The 15,270-nt window shown below is 38.5% G+C and overlaps 1 pseudogene; it reads left to right on the top strand.

Moving 5' to 3' along the window:
- Window positions 1-1,947: 1,947 nt before the first annotated feature.
- On the top strand, window positions 1,948-4,706 carry LOC119530803 (annotated as a pseudogene).
- The last annotated feature ends 10,564 nt before the right edge of the window (window positions 4,707-15,270 follow it).

Below are 15,270 nucleotides of genomic sequence, written 5' to 3'. Positions count from 1 at the left end.
AGCTTTAGCAAACTGAAACAGGCAGTATTGAACATGCTTTCCTATTACTCATTACTTCCTTAATGCCACAAATCTTCATAATTTAGTACTGTTAAAAAAAATGTGTGGTGGGAGGAGATTACAGATTCATGGAAAATAGGAGTAGCCCCCTGATTAAGAATCTCTTCACATACCATCCAAAAACCATATTGCTCAATAAGGAGAACAGATAGAACCACCTGAATCCATGCATATAGCATAAAAAGAAGACAGAACAGACAGGCAAACACTATGTAGAAATCAAGGGAGAGTTTTAATAACCTAATGGTAAAAGAAGATAAAGAAAATCATCATCATCCAAAAAGAGGCCTCCCCTCTCTAGTAAAACTACTGAGAACAATCTGAGATCTGGTGGTTCAGAGAACTGGCTAAAGGGGAATTAAAGGGAGAAGTCTTAAAAGTGCATGATACAGGAACTTTGAATAGGAAGTGAGATACGGTAGGTTAGTATAGGCTGGAGTGAAATAGTGACACATCCCAGAGTAATTTGGGCAGATAATAAAAAATATATTTACAGCCTCCCCCTCCCCAGCCCCGAGGATCTGGGGGAAGGTGCGGATGTGTTGGACATCCTCACCTGGACTGGTGTTAATGTTGTCACAAACATTGGGACTGGCGGTTTGATGTGCTGAGCCCCCAAGCATGGGACTTGCCCTTATGAGGCTCATTACCACAAAGGAGACTCTAAACTTGCATGTAATGGTGCCTAAGAGTCTTCCCCTGAGTACCTCTTTGTTGCTCAGATGTGGCCTTCTCTCTCTCTAACTGAGCCATCTCGACAGGTGAACTCGCTGCCCTCCCCCCTACGTGGGACCTGACTCCCAGGGGTGTAAATCTCCCTGGCAATGCAGGATATGACTCCCGGGGATGAATGTGGACCCAGCATCGTGGGACTGAGAGTATCTTCTTGACCAAAAGGGGGATGCAAAATGAGACAAAATAGTTTCAGTGGCTGAGAGTTTTCAAATGGAGTCGAGAGGTCACTCTGGTGGACATTCTTATGCACTATATACATAACACCTCTTAGGTTTTAATGTATTGGAATAGCTAGAAGTAAATACCTGAAACTACCAAACTCCAACCCAGCAGTCTGGACTCCTGAAGACAATTATATAATAATGTAGATTACAAGGGGTGACAGTGTGATTGTGAAGACCTTGTGGATCACACCCCCTTTATCTAGTGTATGGCTGAGTAGAAAAATGGGGATGAAAACTAAAGGACAAATGGGGTGGGATGGGGGGATGATTTGGGTGTTCTTTTTTCACTTTCATTTTTTATTCTTATTCTGGTTCTTTCTGATGTAAGGAAAATGTTCAGAGATATATTGTGGTGATGAACACATAACTATGTTATCATACTGTGGACAGTGGATTGTATACCATGGATGATTGTATGGTGTGTGAATGTATTTCAATAAAACTGAATTTAATAAAAAAAAAAAAGAAAAGTGCATGATACAGGGGCTGTGCTGCTTATGGTGGTGCTGGAGAGGGGGCGCTGAGCTGTTGGGTATGAAGTGTAACAGAACAGACTTTACCACCTGAAACTGCTGCTTCAAGTTCAGATCAGGCAAGGAACAAACGTCGTAACATAAAACAAGACCAAAGAAGAGCACACTTAAGTTGAAGACACAACACTTAATCTGAAACAAGAAGTTTGTGCCTACTCAACAGCTTTGAAAGAGCACTTCCCAACGCTGCTAGTAGTCTTTGTTTTCTTCAGTGCTGTACTGTGAGATTGCCTGGTGCAGCAGCAGTTGTATTCTTTATTAGCTTGATAGATCATTTTCTCTCACTCTTTTTTTTTTTTAATACTAGCAACTTTTCATCCTTTGAAACGTGTGCTGAAAAAGAAGAATCAGCAAATAGTACTGAAAGTGCAATAATATTTGATTATCACTGCGAGATGAGCTTTGATCCAAAACTTCTCCACAACAATGGACACAATGGGTACCCCAATGGTACTTCAGCAGCGCTGCATGAAATGGGGGTTATCGAAAAACTGCTAACCTCTTACGGATTTATTCAGTGTTCAGAATGTCAAGCTAGACTTTTCTTCCACTGTTCACAGTATAATGGCAAACTGCAGGACTTAAAAGTAGGAGATGATGTTGAATTTGAAGTATCATCTGACCGGTGGACTGGGAAACCCATTGCTGTTAAACTGGTGAAGATAAAACCAGAAATCCTCCCTGAAGAATGAATTAATGGACAAGAAGTGTTTTATCTGACTTACACCCCTGAAGACGTCGAAGGAAACGTTCAGCTGGAAACCGGAGATAAGATAAACTTTGTAATTGATAACAATAAACATACTGGTGCTGTAAGTGCTCGTAACATCATGCTGTTGAGAAAGAAACAAGCCCGCTGTCAGGGAGTAGTTTGTGCCATGAAGGAGGCATTTGGCTTCATTGAAAGAGGTGATGTTGTAAAAGAGATATTCTTTCACTATAGTGAATTTAAGGGTGACCTAGAAACCTTACAGCCTGGAGATGATGTGGAGATCACAATCAAGGACAGAAATGGTAAAGAAGTTGCAACAGATGTCAGACTATTGCCTCAAGGAACAGTCATTTCTGAAGATATCAGCATTGAACATTTTGAAGGAACTGTAACCAAAGTGATCCCAAAAGTACCCAGTAAAAACCAGAATGACCCATTGCCAGGATGCATCAAAGTTGACTTTGTGATTCCTAAAGAACTTCCTTTTGGAGACAAAGATACAAAATCCAAGGTGACCCTGCTGGAAGGTGACCATGTTAGGTTTAATATTTCAACAGACCAACGTGACAAACTAGAACGAGCAACCAACTTAGAAGTTCTATCAAATACATTTCAGTTGACTAATGAAGCCAGAGAAATGGGTGTGATTGCTGCCATCAGAGATGGTTTTGGTTTCAAGTGTGTGGATCGTGATGCTCGCATGTTCTTCCACTTCAGTGAAATTCTCGATGGGAACCAGCTCCATATTGCAGATGAAGTAGAGTTTACTGTGGTTCCTGATATGCTCTCTGCCCAAAGAAATCATGCTATTAGGATTAAAAACTTCCCAAGGGCATGGTTTCATTCCATTCCCATTCAGATCATCGTTTCCTAGGCACTGTAGAAAAAGAAGCCACTTTTTCCAATCCCAAAACCACTAGCCCAAATAAAGGCAAAGAGAAGGAGGCTGAGGATGGCATTATTGCTTATGATGATTGTGGGGTAAAACTGACAATTTCTTTTCAAGCCAAGGATGTGGAAGGATCTACTTCTCCTCAAATAGGAGATAAGGTTGAATTTAGTATTAGTGACAAACAGAGGGCTGGGCAACAGATTGCAACTTGTGTGCAACTTTTAGGTCATAATTCCAATTCCAAGAGGCTCTTGGGTTATGTGGCAACTCTGAAGGATAATTTTGGATTTATTGAAATGGCTAATCATGATAAGGAAATCTTTTTCCATTACAGTGAGTTCTGAGGTGATGTTGATAGCCTGGAACTGGGGGACATGGTGGAGTACAGCTTGTCCAAAGGCAAAGGCAACAAAGTCAGTGCAGAAAAAGTGAACAAAACACATTCAGTGAATGGCATTACTGAGGAAGCTGATCCCACCATCTACTCTGGTAAAGTCATTCGCCCCCTGAGGAGTGTTGATCCAACACAAACTGAGTACCAAGGCATGATTGAGATCATGGAGGAGGGGGATATGAAAAGTGAAGTCCATCCATTTGGCATAGTTGGGATGGCCAACAAAGGGGATTGCCTGCAGAAAGGGAAGAGTGTCAAGTTCCAATTGTGTGTGCTGGGCCAAAATGCACAGAGTATGGCCTATAACATCACACCCCTGCGTAGGGCCACAGTAGTGTGTGAAAGATCAGTTTGGCTTCATTAACTACGAACTAGGAGATAGTAAGAAGCTGGTTTTCCATGTGAAAGAAGCTCAGGATGGCATTGAGCTACAGGCAGGAGATGTGTGGGAAAATAGCCTGAGCTGGGAGTGCGTCCTTGATGTGCTCGGGGGTGCGGAACATCAAATCCTGCCCAGACGGAACACTGTCCAGAGCAGCACCCGCATTGTTGCTACAAGAAGCGTAGCCTGTCCCTGACTTCTCTATCTTACTAACTTCTTTATCCTGCCTTCTCCAGCCTGTTACTAACTCCCCTATTTTCTGTGATAAAATGAAGCTAATAAATATGATGTGGAGCAAGTGGAGGCACTCTTTGCCTACAAGGCTCTGAGTCCCCTGCTCCCAGAACTTTATATTTTGTGTCCGTATTTCACTCCTGCACCACCCTGTCAGCAATAGAGATGAGGTGGAATTCTCAGTGATTCTTAATCAGCGCACTGGCAAGTGCAGCGCCTGTAATGTTTGGCGAGTCCGTGAGTGCCCAAAGGCTGTTGCAGCTCCAAGACCTGATCGGTTGGTCAGTCTCTTGAAGAGCATCACCCTGGATGATGCCAGTGCTCCTTGCCTAATGGTTCTTTGTCAGCCAAGGGGACCAGATAACTCAATGGGATTTGGTGCAGAAAGAAAGATCCGTCAAGCTGGTGTCATTGACTAACCACATCCACAAAGCACATCATTAATCTACTATGATCAAGTTGGGGGGATTCTGGTGAAGGGTTCTGAATATCTCCCTCTTCATCCCTCCCCAAATCGGGAATACTTATTCTATTGAGCTATTACACCAGTTTTAACGCCTTCCTCGTTTTATGTTTAAAAAAAATAATAAATTTAAGAAAATCATTTTAAAATTATGCACAGTTGCAGCCTGGAAAACTTAAAGTGGTGCCTTATAGTATCAATTTTAGGAGCTTTATTTGGTGCATTTAATGCAACTGGTAATTGCAAAATCCACTTTGCCTGTGTAAGTGAAAAATATAGACTGTTATCTTGTTGGCCCTATGAAATTCTGCACTCAATATTTAGTGTATACTCTACCTTCATTACTTCTGGCAAGAAGTTCTGCCTTAGGATTCCGTTGCATTCTTTTCTTTCCCATTCATTGTGCTTTAATTCTGAAGACGGTATGAGGGTAGAATACATTAACTTTTAAAATTACAAAAATTAAACAATTCATATAGGCGAACCATTTCCTTAAGTTGATGGCCAAATGTTAAAATGTTATTTTTCATATCATTTATAATCTTGTCACAGTCCACTTAATGAAGTTCAGTTAGATTTCAGTGAAAATTATCTTCCAGAGTAGTTTTTTTTTTTTCCTGGGATTGGGGCTAACTTTACTTCAATTAGTTTGTTTGGTGCAGAATTTCATGCAAATGAGGTGTGCCAGCAGTGTGATAATTTAAACGTATTTAAACAAACATAAAGGACGAATGCACAAACTTGCTGCTGCTTAGATTACTGCAGCTTCTAGGACCCAGTTTCTTTTACTGATTTAAAAACAAAACAAAAAAATAAAAAAAAAAAAAAGTTGTGCCTGAAAAAAAAAAAAAGTACATGACACATAGGTATGGGGGACTTCCGGAAATATGGCAGAGTAGGGGCCTCCAGGACTCACTCCTCCTCCAAGACAGTTAATGGAAAGGTAGGAACTGTCTGGAAAAAAAAAATGTTCTAGGGCTCCAGAGACCAGGGGAATATTGTACAACATCCAGGGAAGAGCAAGAGAAAGAGGCTGAGAAACTGCAGTAAAGAATTGTAAGTAGCTCACTCTGCTACAGTCCTTGGTTCCCATGCCCCACTCTCAAAGTGAGCCACATCTGGTCTGGTCCCTGGCTAGTGGCTGTGAATGGAGAGGGACAAGGAAATCTTCTTCCCCAAGAATGATTTGGGTGTGTGGCGGGGGCAGGGGGGTGGTGATGACATGGCCAAGCACCGATCATGGTTTTTGATCCATGAATTCAGACTGCTGAGTTCTGGCTCTGACCTGCAATTTCAGCCCACCCCAGACAGGGTTGGCCATAGCCATTGTTTCAACCCCACCCCTGACAGGTTTAAAGAAACAGTACCTTCTTGGGTCTGTGGGGAACAGTTTACTAAGAGCTCCGTCTGCTGGGTAGGCCAGGAAAGTGCAGCTTCAGGTGGTCATCAAAAAGGCTTCAGGTGTCTTTCATGACTCTATTCCCAGGGCTCTTTGGAGTTGCTCTGTGCCCACTTTGTGGATCCCTGACCCTATTTTGGCTGAGAAATACTGAGTTGGGAAAGTATTCTCCAGGGTGTAGATATGAATATTATCAGTAAAAGTAACTAAAGGGGTAAAAAGAAAGACAAAAATAATATATGACACATAAAAACCAAACAATAAATGGTTGAATTAAGTACTGCCTTTACAGTAATAACATTGGATGTTAATAGATTAAACTCCCCAATCAAAAGACACAGATTGGCAGAATGGATTTTAAAAGTATGATCCAACTATATGCTGTCTACAAGAGACTCACCTTAGATCCAAACACACAAAAAGTTTGAAAGTGAAAGATTAGAAAAAGATATTCCAAGTAAATGGTAACCAAAAGAGAGCTGAGAGAGCTATGCTAATATAGGACAATATTGACTTTAAATGTGTTATAAGAGACAAAAAAAAAAGGATACTCTATATTAATAAAATGGGCATTCCACCAAGAAGAAATAATAATCATAAATATTTATAATTTATGCATCTAACCATGGTGACTCAAAATGCATAAGGCAAACACTGGCAAAACTAAAGCAGAAATACACGTCTCTACAATAATAGTTGGAGACAACAGTACACTACTCTCATCAATAAATAGAACATCTAGAGAGAGGATCAATAAGAAAACAGATAAGTTGAAAAAAGATGATAAATAAACTGGACTTAACATTGCACCCCAAAACAGTAGGATAAACACTATTCTCAAGTGCTAATGGATCATTCTCTAGGACAGACAACATATTGGGTCACAAAACAATTCTCAATAAATTTAAAAAGACTGAAATTATACAAAGCACTTTCTTTAACCACAATGGAATGAAGCTTGAAATCAATAACAGGTGGACAACTAGAAAATACACAAATATATGAAGTTGAAACACACATTCTTAAACAATCAGTGGGACAAAGAGAAAATTGTAAGAGAATTCAGTAAATATCTCGAGAAGAATGAAAATGAGAAGACAACATATCAAAACTTATGGTATGCAGTGAATGCAGTGCTGGGAGGAAAATCTATAGCCCTAAATGCCTACATTAAAAAAGAAGAAAGAGCTAAAATCAAAGACCTAACCACACAACTGGAAGAACTAGAAAAAGAACAACAAACTAATCCCAAACAAGCAGAATGAAAGAAATAACACAGCCTAGAGCAGAAGTAAATGAAATGAAGAATAAAAAACAATAGAGAGAATTAACAAAACCAAAAGTTCCTTATTTGAGAAGATCAATAAAATTGACAAATCCTTAGTTAGACTGACAAAGGATAAGAAAGAGAAGACACTAATAAATAAAATCAGAAATGAGAGGGGGACATTACTACTGAAACCACAGAAATGAAAAAGGATGATAAGAGGATAATATGAATAACTGTATGCCAACAAATTAGACAACAGAGATGAAATGGAAAAATCCCTAGAAACACACAAATAACCTACATTGACCCTAGAAGAAACAGAAGACCTCAACAGACCAATTATACATGAAGAGATTGAATCATTCACTAAAAGCCTCCCAACAAAGAAAAGCCCAGGACCAGATGGCTTCACAGGAGAACTATACAAATCATTCCAAGAAGAATTAATACCAATCCTGCTCAAACCCTTCCAAAAAATTGAAGAAGAGGGAACACTACCTCATTCTATGAAGCCAACATCACCTTAACCCCAAAGCCTGATAAAGATACTACAAGAAAAGAAAATTACAGATTTTTCTAATGAATATAGATGCAAAAATGCTCAACAAAATATCTGTACATTGAATCCAACAGCACATTAAAAGAATTCTACAACGTGATTCAGTGGATTTTATCCTAGGTATACAAGCACGGTTCAACACAAGAAAATCAACGAATGTAATACACCATATTAACAAATTGAAGGGGACAAACCACATGGTATCTTGATTGATGCAGAAAACACATTTGACAAAATCCAGCATCGTTTCTTGATAAAAATGCTTTGAAAGATAGGACTAGAAGGAAATTTCCTCAAAATGATAAAGGGCATATATGAAAAATCCACAGTTAACATACTCAATGAACAAAGAAGAAAAAAGTTGGAGGACTCACACTTCCTGACTTCAAAGCACATTACACAGCTACAGTGGTTAAAACATCATGGTACTGGCATAAATATAGATATATTGACCAATGGAATCAAATTGAGATTTGAGATTTGAGAAACTGACCCTTATCTTCCCTAACTTGGCAAGGCTGCCAATTCCACTCAACTGGGACAGAATAGCCTCATTGATAAATGGCCCTGGGAGTACTGCATATCCATAAGCAAAAGAATGAAAGAGGACCCCTATCTCACACCTTATACAAAAATTAACTCAAAGTGGATCAAAGACCTAAATATAAGAACTAGGACCATAAAACTCCTAGAAGAAAATGTAGGAAAACATCTTCAAGATCTTGTGCTAGGCAACAGTTTCTTAGACTTTACACCCAAAGCACAAGCAATGAAAGAAAAAATAGATAAATGAGACATCCTCAAAATTAAAAATGCTTGTGCTTCAAGGAACTTTGCCAAGAAAATGAAAAGACAACCTACTCAATGGGAGAAAATATTTGGAAACTATATATCTGATAAGCATTTAGTATCCAGAATATATAAAGAAATCCTACAACTCAACAATAAAAAAGACAAACAACCCAATTTAAAAATGGGCAAAAGACTTGAATAGACATTTTTCCAAAGAGGAAATACAAATGGCTTAAAAGCACACGAAAAGATGTTGAACATCACTAGCTATTAGAGAAATGCAAATCAAAGCAAAGAGATAAAATTTCAGACCTACTAGAATGACCACTATTTAAAAAAAGAAAACTACAAGTGTTGAAGGGGATATGGAGAAACAGGAACACTCATCCAGTGTTTGTGGGAATGTTAAATGGTACATCCAGGGGAAGACAGCTTGGTAACTCCTCAGGAAGGTAATATAGAACTTCCATATGATCTGGCAATCCTACTACTAGGTATAAAAGCAGAAGACCACAAAGGTGGGACACAAACAGACACTTGTACACCGATGTTTATAGTGCCATTATTCAAAATTGCCAAAAGATGGAAACAGCCCAAGTGTCCATCAGCTAACGAGTGGATAAACAAACTTTTCAACTACAAGAAGGAATGAAATCCTGATGCACATGACAACATGGATGAACATTGAAGATGTTACATTGAGTGAAATGAGCCAGACACAAAAGGACAATTAATGTGAGAGTTCACTGATATGAACTAATAATAGTAAACAAACTCATAGAGTTGGAATCTAGAATATGGGTTACCAGAGGGTAGGGAATCTGGAGATGATGGTTAATTTGTGCAGAATTTCTATTTAGTTTGATTGTTAATATTTAGAAATGGATAGTAGTGATGGTAGCACATTATTTGGAGCATAATTAACAGCACTCAACCATATTTGTGAATGTAGTTGAAGGCGAAGTTTTGGGTCGTGTATGTTAGTAGAAGGAAAGTTAGAAGACAAAATTTGGGACTGTATAACACAGTGAACCCTGCTGTGGATGATAGACTGTGATTAATAATACAAATATAAGAATGTTCTTTCATGAATTATAACAAATGTATGACACTATTAGAAGGTGTTAATAATAGGATGGTAAATGGAAAAAAAATGCATCTAATGTAAACTATGGACCATAGTTAACAGTAACATTTTAATACTATTTCATCAATTGTAACAAAGATACCACACTCATGCAAAGTGGCCACAATGGGGGGGGGTGGATAGGAATGTTGTGCTTTATACATGACTTTTCTGTAAACCTACAATTTCTCTAATTTAAAAAAAAAATGTAACTTTTAAAAAATATTATGCTAAATAAAAGTAATCAGACACAAAGTACTACATATTGTATTACTCTATTTAAATAAAATATAAATATAAATAAATTTATAAAGATGGAGTTAGATTAGTGGTTATGTAGGGTTGGGGAAGGCTGGAGTGATTGAGAGGTGACTGCCAAGGGATATGGGTTTTTACTTCTTCTTGGAGTAATGAAAATTGATGAATGCACAACTTTGTGATTATACTAAAAGCCACTGATTATACATTCTGATGGATTGTATGGTATGTGAATAAAGCTCAATGAAACTGCTTTAAAAAAAAAAATCACATAGGTTGGGTTGGTTCTTGCAGGGCCAGGATGTGAACTCTGCGCAGGAAAACTGCTCCTCAGAGACAAGTCTCCAGAAGTTGCTCCACACTGGCCATCTCTGAGCAAATGATGACTTTCACATTCTGAAAAGTGACTCTTCCTCTGGCTGTAACTGTTGTTTCATCCTGCAAGGTGGAGGTTGGGTCCAAGAACCATCATTGCACTTCAACCCTGCATCCGTGAGTCATCACACTCTCCTTGTAGCCTGGATGAGAAATGGATGGCAACCAGACATCTGGTTTTGTAATGGGTGAGATCCTAAGTGTCTCCTGAAGAGAGAGAATGGGCATTCATTCATTCATCCACTGAACACATTTTAGGTATCTGCTATGGGCCAGACACAGGGGCTATTGTGGTGACCATGGCATAAATGAGCAGACTTTTGCCTAACTCTAATCTTCCTTGAAGTATTTAACAGTCTGATCAATCCCTGCATTTGGAAGACCCTTCATATATCACCTTGGACAGGGATTATGGCCCTTTTTAAGATGACCAAAACAGATGCTGCTTTCCCAGTCCTACCCAGGTTACCCTTCCATATGGCTGCACTATGACTCATACTCATGTATGTGAAGGAGATCAGCAGAAGAAAGAGGACTGGCTGGAGCCACAGCAGACCATTTCCAAAGACACTGTTCTGAACAGACTTGAGTCATCAACCATCCCTTGAAACACATGGTAGAGGGTGTCCGGCATTGTCCATGGATGCCAGGAGGCTAGACTGACCAACCCTGCCTTGAATAATTTTTTTCAGTGTCTATTACTCATAATTTCTACCTGTTGCATGGGAGGGAACTAGGATAAAAAAAATCTAGCCCCTATGACATGGCACCAAATTCTTGATTTCTGAAACTCTGCAGTTAGTAGTCAACAAATCATTTCCTGTACTGCACTATCAATGAATTATTGCACACCCCTGAATTCAGTATGACTTCTTTTTGTCAGAGACTCTAAATTAGAAAAGAATTTGTCCCACATCATGTCACAGTTATTAATGGGGTATCCTAAGATGATTGGTGTCTTGTCACATAAAGCTTTTTATAAATATTTAGTTTAGAATTGAGACTAGAGACTCATCTTCACTTGGGGGGAATAGTATGCATATATGTGTGTGATCACAGGCTATTAAGGAGACTTTATATTTCATTTTGCTTTGGTCTGATCTTGGCATTAGAGTATGGATTTTGCTGATCAGTCCAAACAGAGCCAGCTGTTTTCCTCTAGACAGCCACCTTGTCTAGCAGTGTGGGTGACAGATGACAGCCTTTGTGATGAGAAGTTTATTGTATTTAATTGGGTGGAAGTCTGTTGTATTTGCAACACTTCATTGGCAAGGAAGGGGAGGTTACGTCATAGAGTTTAAGGTAGAGGAGTATGCGTGCCTACACACGTCTTGGGTTTCAGCAAAGCCTGGATGGCCCTTATCGAGAAAGTTGTAGAGGGATTCCAGCATCAGATAAAAGCTGAGCTAGATAAACTTTCAGGTGATTTCACACTGAGATTCTGTGATGCTTAAAAATTCCTTGGGAGACAAACTGAAGTATAGGCAATAGGCCACGAATCTCAAGACTTGAAATTGTCAGTAAATAATGTTCAAATCGAATCACCTTAAATCCAATTTAAATTCTAGAAATACCTGGCTTTCAATATTTTGTCTGGTTTGGGAGAGCAGATGGAAACTATTACAATGCAAAATATAACAAGCAATGAAAACAGCCTCACAACTCCAAAATGAAAAGATTTTATGAAAAAATTACACGGATTGGGAATCACTGACCTATATACAGTCTTTTACTTTTTGGCTCCTTTGTGAGCTCAATAAATGGAACCTATTAATTACTATTGCCTCCTACTGGTCATTGCTCTCCCAGACCTCCTCCCTCCTGCAACTCTGACTCAGGGACTGTACTCCATGTGGTTATTGACATGCTTGTTACAGAAGCTGAGAACCCTCCTCTGGGACAGAAGTGAAGTGAGTTGCTAATATACTTGCAACGGAGAATGTGTATTTATCTCCCTCTGATCTACTCAAGTTCTGTGTGTTTTCAAAATAAAACCTAAGCATCTTATTCTTCTTTGTTTGTAACATCACAGAATATATACTATAGTCTTTAAAATCCTTCTTAATCAAATCACTTGCAACAATTTCTAGTTCAGCTTGGTTTGTAGTAAAAGTCTCCCACTCATGTAGACATGAAAATAATAAAAAGCTGAAGAAATGACAGATAATTTTTTAAAAAATTCACATGGCAACAGCAATAATGGGAAGGCACTGCTTTCCAAGGAGGAGAGAGAAGAGACTTACAGACTTACAAAGAAAGTACTTACAAGTACTTTAGATATTTGACGGTGGATCCTACAGAAACAAAAGTAAATCACAAAATTGGAAGATACCCTCAGAAAGCACCGCATATTAAAGAAACTTAACAAAAGAAGAGGACAAACCTGAACTAAAAGACATAGACCCTCTAACTATTCACTCCTGCTGAAATAGCATTACCTCTTGCTGTTGATTCAGTAAAATATGACATTCAAAAGAACACACAATGGCAGGTAGTACCCATATAAAGTCACTGTAAAAAGAAAATAGAAAATGACAATCAAAATATTTTAATGGACGAAAATTCTCTGCCCCAAATCAACCATTAAATAAAGGAAAACATAAAATAACATTGCAACCTGAAGTACATATCATAAAACAAGCATTTGTATATACAAAAAACAACAACAACAACAACAACAAAAACACCTCTCCTTTAGTTTCCTTGCTGCTAAAACAAATACCACACAGGTGGGTTGGCTTTAACGATAGGACTTTATTGGCTATGGTTTTGAGGCTAGGAGAAGTCCAAATTCAAGGCATCATCAAGGCAATGCTTTCTCCCTGAAGACTGGAGTTCTGAGGCGGTCTGCTGGTAATCCTTGGTCCTTGGCTTTTCTGTAACATAGGGTCATTGTGGTCTCTCCGGCTTCCCTTTTCTCTTCTTCGTTCTGTTGACTTCCAGCATCTGGCTGCTCCATGTGGCTTTCTCTCCTGTAAGACCTTCAGTAATGGAATTGTAACCCATCCTGATTCAGTTGAACCACACCTTAACAGAAGTAACCTTATCAAAAGGTCCTATGTACAGAAATGGATTAAGATTAAAAACATGTTTTTCTGGAGAACATAACTCCGAAACACCACAATCTCAAATCAGATATTCAAAATTGATAAAGTGGACTTCATCAAAATTAAAACCTATTTCTCTATGAAAGTTCCCATTAAGAGGAAGAAAAGAAAAGTGACAAACTGGGAGAAAATATTTGTAATTCTCATATCCAACAAAGGACTTGCATACAGAATATATAAAGCATTATCTAAACTAAACTCAATGGCAAACAAACAAACATTCCAGATAGAAAATGAGCAAAGGAATTGAACAGACACTTCACCAGACCCCATAGCAAATAAGCACATGAAAAGATGTTCAACATCATTAACCCATTAGGGAAATGCAAATTAAAACATTATGAAATACTATTACTTACATATTAGAATGACTAAAATAAAAAACACTGACAGTACCAATTCTGGTTAGGATGAATAAAAACAGATCTCTCATATATTGATGGTGGGGAAGTAAAATCTTACTCTGAAAATTAGTCCAACAAGATCTTAAAAAGTTAAACATACACTTACCATAAAATCCAGCAAGCACACTCCTGGGAATTTATCCTAGACAAATGAAAGTATATGTTCATGTAAACATCTGTACATAAATGTTTATAGCAGCTTTATTTAAAATTGCCCCAATCTGGAAACAACTTAACATCCCAGTGGGTGAGTGGATAAATGAATTGTGGTACATCCTTACAATGGAATACAATGTGGCACTAAAAAGAACAAACTATTGATACACACAAAATTTTGATGAATCTCAAGGTCATTATGCCAAGTGAAAAAAATAGGCAATCTAAAAAGTTTCCATACCATATGATTCCATTTATTTAAAATTATTAAAATGACAAAATTATTGAACTGGAAAATAGATGAGTGATTTCCAAATTGGTCTTGGTGAGTGGAAGACTGTGTCTCTGAGACTATGTAATCCCCATTCTTGATGGCATGGTGACTTTGTGTATGAGCTCATTGTACAAGGAGAGGAATGGCTATGGAAACAGGCTGGCTGTTGTCCACTGAATGAGTTCTTTTATTTACCTGATTATTAAGATTATTCAGATATTCCTCTGTTGACATTTCTCCTTTGTGAGCATTTGCTTGGGATTTTCATATTCTTTGCCTGTTCAGAGCAGAACATACACATACTTTTTTCCGCAAAAATCTTTGTCACAAATTTTGTAATTGTGTTCAGTCAAATCCTTAGCTTGATTTGAGAACATTCAATGTGGATTCTTATCTCTAGCTATTTCTACTTCTAGGTGAAATAACCTGGTGTACTCTTCAAAGTTTTTCCCACTGGGAGATTTTCCTACACCATTGTCCTCCAGGATGACCTCAGAGAGGGATTGTACTGCTGTAGCTAAACCAACTGTTAAGCAGGCCCAAATATTTTCCTCCTTAGTAAACCTGTCATGGAGTTCTACCCATATAGTCAGAGATGGAGAATGAAAGGTGGCAGAGAATATTGTCAGACTATGGGGTCATGGGCATCTGAGCCATTTGCTCATGTAAGTGCCTTCAGGACTTGCTTGAGCCTGGTCTTGTGCATGCTGCTTCTACTGATGTTGGGGTGCTGCTGTGCATGTCCAGATTGATGGCAATTTTATGATGGAGCAACTTGATAGGACAATAGTCAAGCATTCCATCTTTACTAAGGCCTGGTATCAGACCAGCAGCTGTTTCTCAAAAGGAGAATGGTTATCTGTGGAGGATCGCATAGCTTTGCTCCAAAATCCTAAAGATCTGGGCTGTGACTCACTTTTA

Source organism: Choloepus didactylus, chromosome 4 (assembly GCF_015220235.1).
Source record: "Choloepus didactylus isolate mChoDid1 chromosome 4, mChoDid1.pri, whole genome shotgun sequence".
Classification (NCBI taxonomy): domain Eukaryota; kingdom Metazoa; phylum Chordata; class Mammalia; order Pilosa; family Megalonychidae; genus Choloepus; species Choloepus didactylus.
Note: the sequence above shows the minus strand (reverse complement) of the source record. Positions and strands in the feature narration are given on the sequence as shown.